The sequence below is a fragment of the Labrus mixtus genome, chromosome 7 (assembly GCF_963584025.1).
Source record: "Labrus mixtus chromosome 7, fLabMix1.1, whole genome shotgun sequence".
Lineage (NCBI taxonomy): Eukaryota > Metazoa > Chordata > Actinopteri > Labriformes > Labridae > Labrus > Labrus mixtus.
This window is the reverse complement of record NC_083618.1, coordinates 23,166,707-23,174,957: the sequence shown is the minus strand read 5'-3', so window position 1 is coordinate 23,174,957 and position 8,251 is coordinate 23,166,707.

The following is an 8,251-nucleotide window of genomic DNA, read 5'->3' as shown; positions in this document are numbered from 1 at the left end:
ATCTGGGGTGTTGGGGGGAGGGGTAGCAGAGAGAATCACTCCCATGATTCCCCGCCAGCCTCGACGTCATCTCTTGTTATTGTTTTGATGGAGAGCCCCCTGGTGGTGGATTTTACATACTGTGCATTTAAACTCTATGTGGAGATCACAGTAAAGTCTCTCTGGTTTAATATTAAACATTTATTTTGACTTCCTGTCCAGCTTGATGTGAGCTTGCAGCGAGCTCCCTTGCAGTTTAGATAAAACAGAGTAGAGCATAGTGGCGCTGCTGGAACACTCCGGGCGGCTGCGCACGCTGTGGAAACAGGAGCTTTGACTAGAGTGTGATTCCTGCAGAAGCTTTTTGTCTTCGCTTTAAAGATGCTAGTTCCCCCCTTTGCTCCATGTGGGTTCAAGTAATCTGATTTTCTTCTGACTGTTACAAAAAAGTGTGTTTTATTCTAATTCTAACAGATGGACCACTTTCACACTGACTCCTGGGTATCAAACACAGTGGGATTCAATTTAAAGATATCAGGTAACTAGTGCTTTTTTTTTGGGTGCCATGTTTTTTTTGTGTTACAGCTCAGTTGTTTAAAAAAAACTAAATGCTCAAAGGAAAATGTAAACCCATCTGTTCAATCAGCCTCCTTCCTCTCTCCAGCTGTTTGTTTCAGAGCCGGCTCCTCTCAGCCTGATTGGACGCTGCTAATGAACTCTCGCTCTGAATGAACTGTAATTTGAAGTGCTCTGTTTTGTTGTGGGGAACTCGTGGTTATGATTTTGTTTTGGAAGAAATAAGTCTCATGAATTAATGATGAATACGACTTGTTTGATGAATCGGTAAACAAAGGCCAAACATAAATAAACAAACTGGACAGGATTCAGTGTCTGTAAATTTATTCTTACAGGATTCTTGAATTAGTGAAGCTGCATCGGTTAAAGCGGCGCCTCACAATCTGAACTAAAGAGTGGAGAAGAACATACTGGAGAACAGGAAACATAATGCAGCAGGTTCATTAGAGCACGGAGATGGTAGAGGTGGCGTGCAGACAGTCTATGGTTGTGCAGCGATCACAGGGGATAAACGTCACCGCCCCCTCCCCCCACTCGCTCCAGGTGAATTCTCCTGATTATATCCTGCTGCGTTCTCACATTTATATAACGTCTTCTAGAAAGCATTATTGCAGAATTACACTCACCTGCAAGTTCCACATAATTTTGCTCCGTCCTGCCCCACTGGGTCCGTTTCTGGAGCGGGAAGTAAGCGGCTGTACACACGGGTTCACAAGATCTCAGGAGAACTACAAGATCATGCGGGAATACAGGGGAAAACAACATGTTGCTTTGTCTTCCTGAGGATGATTTGTTGCTCATTCGGTGCCTGTTTTGATGTAATGTTGATAAAGTGATCATACGATCAGGAGTCTGTATGTTGGGTCCAAAACCTACATCTTGGATTTCTGGGTCAATATGATGTCATAACATCAAACTGATGTCAGAATCAGAATCCTCATGGTTGACTTATATTAAAAAAAAGTGTCTTCATACATGATTCTAGGTGCTCGGGTTCAAAAGTTAATTTTTTCAACATGCAAAAAAGCCCGGGGATTTTTGGGAGGGACCTGGGGGCAATTTAAAAAAAAAAAAAAGGTCCATAGAGGTCAGATCAATTATCAAAACATCTTAGCCAGACAATGGTCACAGAATTTAGATTTTGGACCCAACTAGTATGTTGTGTTTTATTTTGAAATTTACCGGACGCTCTGTGCGTAAGCTTGTCTGACTTCCTGTCCTTGTCGATCTATTCTGTTCAGCATGTGTTTGCAGCGGGCTCCTTCCTGTTGGTTCGACTTGGTGTGTATTTGAAGCACAGCAGGATGGATTAACACTGCTGGCACGCTCTGGAGACAGACCAAGGGCGCGTGATGTGGAATCAGGAGCATTGAGCACCGTAAAGCTGCGGCGCATGGTGTATGTGGAAATCGGGACTCAGACTTTTTGCACAAGAAAAACGAGGGGACTGGCAGGAGAAACACTGGGTAAAGTCCAGGGGGAAAGATGTGTCTCTTTGCATTCTTGAATGAAGCTCACGCTGAAAACTGAAGGGAAGCAACTTGATCGGTTTAAGTAAAACTCTTAATGACGCGATAAACAGGATAACAGTTATATGTGAAAGCTTGAAAAAAACAAGTAGAAACAGGGTCAGAGAGAAGATGAGCCTGCGGATTAAAAAGCTTGTAATGAATTTGATTAATTTTCAAAAGATTGACGGTAGCACTAGACACAGATCATTACAAGGAGAAACCCTTTTTCCTTCCAAAATTCCCATTATTTTCATGATCACAGCTTTGGCAGGTATGAGCATCATCGGCCGCTTGAGAGCCGTCTTCTCCCTCTCTGTCCAGTGTGACCTTTGACCCCTGCCGTCCCCTGTCCGTCTTTCATTTCTCACATCTTCTCAGGAGGTTCAGAGTAATTCAAACCGATGCTGCAGCGCCGAGGTAACACATTATTTTTTTATGGACAGCAGAGAGGTCAGTTGACCTCCATTATGTTTTCATGTTTTACCTCGGGCACCTCCGCGTGAAAAATATTCTCACACACACCGTCTCTGTGGGCCGTCTCCTCTGTCATTTTCAGGAGTGTGTGTGCATGAATGTGTGTGTGTGCCCTCGCTCTGCGTTGCCGATCACAAAGCTAATTGTGATGAAGTGTTAATTAAAATGGATATGTGGATTGATGTTGTGTCTCTGTGGAATCAGGCCCTGCTGGTAAACACTCGACTAATCAGGAAACCTACTGAAGCCTCTAACAGCTGAACGAGTCGCAGCGCCGAGGCTCAACGAGGGCGGAGACATTTTCCCTATAAAATGTTCAGTTCAAGCTGCGTGAATATGAATGTATCACTCGCAGTAAATTCATTTTAAAACAAAGCTGTGACATCAAGACTTTAACACAAACCAAACATCACACAGCACAGTTTTTAAAATACCATAAGGAAAACATACTGAGAAGTAATCATGGCAGCCATTATGATGTCCCCTATTAGTTTGTAGACCCCCTTTAATAAATCTGGAGTTCAGCATTTGGCCGTCCCCTCGTAATATTTTGCAATATTTGAGACACAAGCAGCATTTCCAGAAAGTGTCTCTACACCAGGGGTGGGCAACTGGCTGCCTGGGTGCCCCATGTGGCCCCCTTTCAACCCTCAACGTGGCCCTCAGGTCAATTTCATATCAATTAATTGGAAACATGAAGAAAACATGACAAAATCTGCCATGAAATCAAGAAAACCAGAACTACGTCCAGAATAATATTCGATCACTGGTATATGTTGAGTTAAATTTCAGGCAAATTTTTTGGAAACTTCAATTTGGCCCCCTGGCAGTGAGAATTAAATTAATGTGGCCCTTGCTGTGACCAAAGTTGCCCATCCCTGCTCTAGACATGTAGGCAAGTCATAACGTCGACTTACAGCCTGTCCTCACAGCACGCATCACGAGCGAGCGTCAGCGACAAAATTAGCCTGATTCTATTGTTTCCTATTGGAGCAGCATGACGCGGCGCTCCCTTCTTACCCTAACGGCCCGTTTCTATTTTCCTCTCTGTCGCTTGAGTAACGAGGAAGGAGGGGGCTCTACGAGGCACTGACGCTCGTTTTTCTCACTCAGCATAGCTCATTAGCTCGTTAGCTTGTTAGCTTTTGGCTCACCGTTTCAGACGTTTACTAACGAGCCTCTGAGTGTTGTGGTTTGGGTCAACTGTTCGGTTTCTGATGTCGGTCGGGTTTTTGTTTGGGTTCTTTTACTGTTGGGGTTTTGTTGTTGTTGGTCGGGGGTCTCATCTGTGGGTTGCTTTGTTGTCATGGTAATGATGTTGTTGTTCGTGTCCTTATGCTTTGTTGTTGTTTGCTTCTGCTCTCGTCAAAGCACTTTTTGTGCTATAAAGCAGCACCATTATTATCTTTATTATAACAAAGTTATATCATATAATCATGTGTGTCCCACTGCCTGGTTACTTCACCTCGTTCTGCTCCTTCTTCAGATCCTATCTCCTCCTCACTAGGCCACGTTATTCCTAACCTGTCCCCAGATGGATTCAGACTCGAGAAATGTTAAGAGGTCATCATGTGCTGTATACTTTATGTCTTTATAGTGAAACCTCAGGGGACATGTAGTTATTATGAGTGTTGTTAGAAACATAATGCCTTGGTGTTGTATTGATGAAGTGGGATCTCAGAGGGAAACATCAGGGGCACCTGGAGGACGTATTCAATATTTAATAAACACACACACACACACACACATGCATGTTTTAATAATGTTACACTGTGAAAAATGTAAAGGATAAGAAATCACACGGGGAACTTCAACGCAGGGTTTTTGGGCCTCTGAGGTGATTGAGGTTTCTGTTACAAGCTAATCAACATCAGGAAAATAAACGCTGTGTGTTTGGGTTTCATTAAAGGCAGGGTTGGTACTTTTGTGAAAACTAGCATGATTTTGAAATTAGCATTCCCTCAGTGCTCCCTCTGCTAAGTACATTAGCCCCCCTCATGAGATGTTGGTCAGCTCAGCCCCTCATTTGAGGGAATGCACACAGAAGCTAAGCTAAACATTGTGCAGTAGCAGACAAGTGCGTTTCCTCCATGTAGTTAAATCACTCAGTTTAAGAAAAAAACGAACTAAAAAACAACATCAGGGGTAAATGTATTGAACTTGTTGTGAAGAAACTCACAGCGCTTTACTTTTCCACTAGCACGCCTCTTTGTTTTAGCACCACTGTGTCTGTTTTCTGACAAACAGCTGTGGGGCTTTGGGTCTGGACTGTGTGGATAATTAGAGGGTGAGAAAGGGATGACTGACGGGGGAGGGGAGGGGCAGATGGTTGGTTTAGAGGAGAGTAGATTACGAAAATGAAAAAGGAGATGGTGAGATGGATGAATGCTTGTGCGGACTATCGATGGAGGTATTGATAAATGAATGTGTGTATTTAAAGAGGGATGTCAGGCAGGTTTCATTTTTTTCTAGTGCTAACCTTATAAGCATGTCAAATTGATGATTATGTAATTACAAACGGATGCTGCAAAATACGTTTGAGTTTGTTGTCAGCAGGAAAGTTTGCACTCCAAAAAGTCCAAATTGAATTCTGAACGATGAAGCGCTCTCACTGATCTCAAGGCGGTTTTCAACTTTGGCAGCGAAGTAGCTTTTGCAAACAGACCGGAGGAAACAGAAACCTGCTGCTTTTTCAATGTCACCTGGGGAAACTAACCGCAGTGACAAAAGCTCAGAAACACGACATGATAAAGGCGAAGAACGTTTCAGGGAAAGAGCAACAAATGTGCCCGAGGACGTATGAGAATAAGGAGCTGTTTGATTTTTTTCTCCGGGGCTCAGATGCCCTCTAACAAGCTCAGCAAGCCGCGCATCCAAACTGTTCATTTGCAAGCGCGAGGCATCAAGAAATTAAGTCGGCAAACAAAGCCAGTGAAGCGGAAAATGAAATGGAGACACTTTCCAATAATACAACAAAGGCCGGCATGAATTTTAAAGAGCGATGACCACCTCGACCCTTCAGCTAGCCAGCTTATTTGCAGAATCACAGGCTCGCACACGTTTATGAACTCCCATCCTAACAAGCTGAAGCGGTTTTACAGCCAGCGGTCTCCGGGGGTCTCCATCGGGCCTCATCTGACAGCTGGAGAGCCAAAGATAAACACAGGCGGCCCCCTGAGAGCCCGTTAGATTGACACCTTGTCAACATGCTGTCATGTTAGCTGTAATTGTATGCTGATATCATGTGATGGCATGTGAACATGAGCCCATTACTTGTGCTTTAGAACAATTTGCTAGATTTGTCCATTTATCTCCAACGGTCATAAACTTGAATCGTGTTCATGCTGTATGTCTGTGTTTGCATAGCGTCACATTTCAGCTTTTGCATACTGAGTGCGTTTTTTGGATCCTTAACCTAGCGAGTCTATTTTCGCCGGAGTACGCTGCAGGCACGCGTCAAGCTGGACAGAATATGACAACCCGAACAGGAAGTCAGTCAAGGAAACGAAAAGAGCGTCCGGGCAATTTCATCACTTTGTCAACATCACGTCAAAACAGGCACCCAATGAACAACAAATCATCCTCAGAAAGACAAAGTAACGTGTTGTTTGTGCGTTTTTCTCTTTATTCCCACGTGATCTTGTAGTTCTCTTGTGATCTGTGTACAGCCGCTCATGGGTTCGCTCCGCTGTGCTGAGGATGCGTTCCATCCTGTGGGGATGGGTGCACACAGAGTATGTGTGAATTGGGGGTTAGTCTTGTCTTATTTACAAATTTGAATGCTGTCAGGGTGAAGAAAGGATTTTAAGACACAATAACGATAATAATAAAAAAAGGTGTAGCTCTTACCACCAAAGCTTTTAAGGGATTTTTTTAACACCACCTCTCACACAAAATCAGCTGATGAACTTTGAAAACTAAGAAATGCAGATATTAAAAGACTCTTCCTGAAGGTTGTTATTCTAATCACATCTCCTGACCTTGTGACCCTTCATCAGAAACATGAGGCCTCCGTTGTTGAACAAGGACGAAGAAACATTGAATCCCTGAAGAGTGTGTCCAACATAAAATGTAGGATGAAAGTTCTGCTACTGCAATGACTCTCCTCCACGTCGACCTGGAACTGCAACAACTGGAGCCGTCCAGCTTCCTGTCTCTTGGGGATTATTAAACATGGAGAAAGACTCTCTGGAGGTTTGTTCCTGTACATCGTGTTTATAAGCATCACTCGCCTGTTTGCACTCCTCCTTCCAATGATTAATGATCTACCTGGTCACTGTTTTCTCCCGTTCGTCAGGTTGTTCTGCTGCTGCTGTTTTTAAGAGCGAGTTTTTATTTCCAACAGTTATCAAAGCCAGAGGAATCCTTCATTTTATAGTTTTGTAACGGGACGTGTCTTGTCGCGGCAGCCGCCATGATGAGCCGCCATGACAGACAGAATGTTTATCGTTGCAGTGGAAACACCGGATGTTACGTCAAAGACCGCTACATAAGGAAGCTGCCGTACTGTTGCTGTTTATGCTGCTGAGATAAAAAACCTCATGTAAATTATACTTGGATACATTAGCTCGTCGGTCTCTTCCTCAGGTCGCTTTCACCCGGTTGTCATGACTACAGTCAACTCGAAGTTCATTTTCACCGGGAGAATCACTCCCATGATTCCCCGCCAGCCTCGACGTCATCTTTTGTGAATTTAAGGCAAGTGTATTCATAAAGCACCGTGGTTTTACTACGGTAACATGGATCACAAAAAAAAGAGGAAAAAGGTCTGAGAGGACGATGGAAAGAAAGTTGTTCATGTAAAAACACGGCAGGAGGAAACAAACAGAGAAGACCGAGGACAGCGACTAAGATGTTAAACAAAGACAGCGCAGCAGCAGCCGAGATGTAATTACATCTAATTACCTTGTTCATTTAAACCGTCCTTGCTGCTTGTTAAACACAACCTCCCCTGTTGCAAGGTTAATTAAGATTATTGTATCGTGGTGCTCTCTGGGATTCAAACGCTCCACTCCAAGATTGAACAAGACACTGTTTGATTACCTGATACATCTTTGAGACGTCGTTGGGCGTCGCAGGTCATTTGCCGGTTTAATTTCTTTTTGTTTTCTGATTTCATTTTGAGTAATAAAACTCTGTTTCTGTGGTGTGAAGCTTCATATGTTGATCCTTTTTATTTTCACACAGCATCACTGACAATGTTTCACTTTCAGCTCAAAATGAAAACAGGAGAAGATTGAGGGCATGCGTCGGCCACAGAAGAGATCATTAAAAGTGAAGGATGTTTGCGGCGTAATGAGGCACCTGTTTGACCCTTTGTGTAATTGTTTTCTACACTCGGGAGCAGCAGGGTGCAGAGGTCAAATAAAGGGCTGCAGGGGGTTCGTTAATGCTGCGGCATCCGTCCTCTGATTGGCCGAGAGACTAATTTTTCTTCAGGTCAACATATCCCACAAGTGGACCCAAAGCAACAAGTATCGGCTCTGCCTTATTTATTATTATGTTTAAGGGAGGGGGGAGGGGGTGCAGAATAGTAAAGTCCAAGAGGTTAGAAAGCAGACACACTGATTGTGCTCCTGTGTGTGTGTGTGTGTGTGTGTGTGTGTGTGTGTGTGTGTGTGTGTCCGCTTTCCTTGCCCTCTGAATAGACTTTCAGAATATAAATGTAGAGCAGAGCAGCATTTCCCAATCCCCCCCCCCCCCCCAAGGAT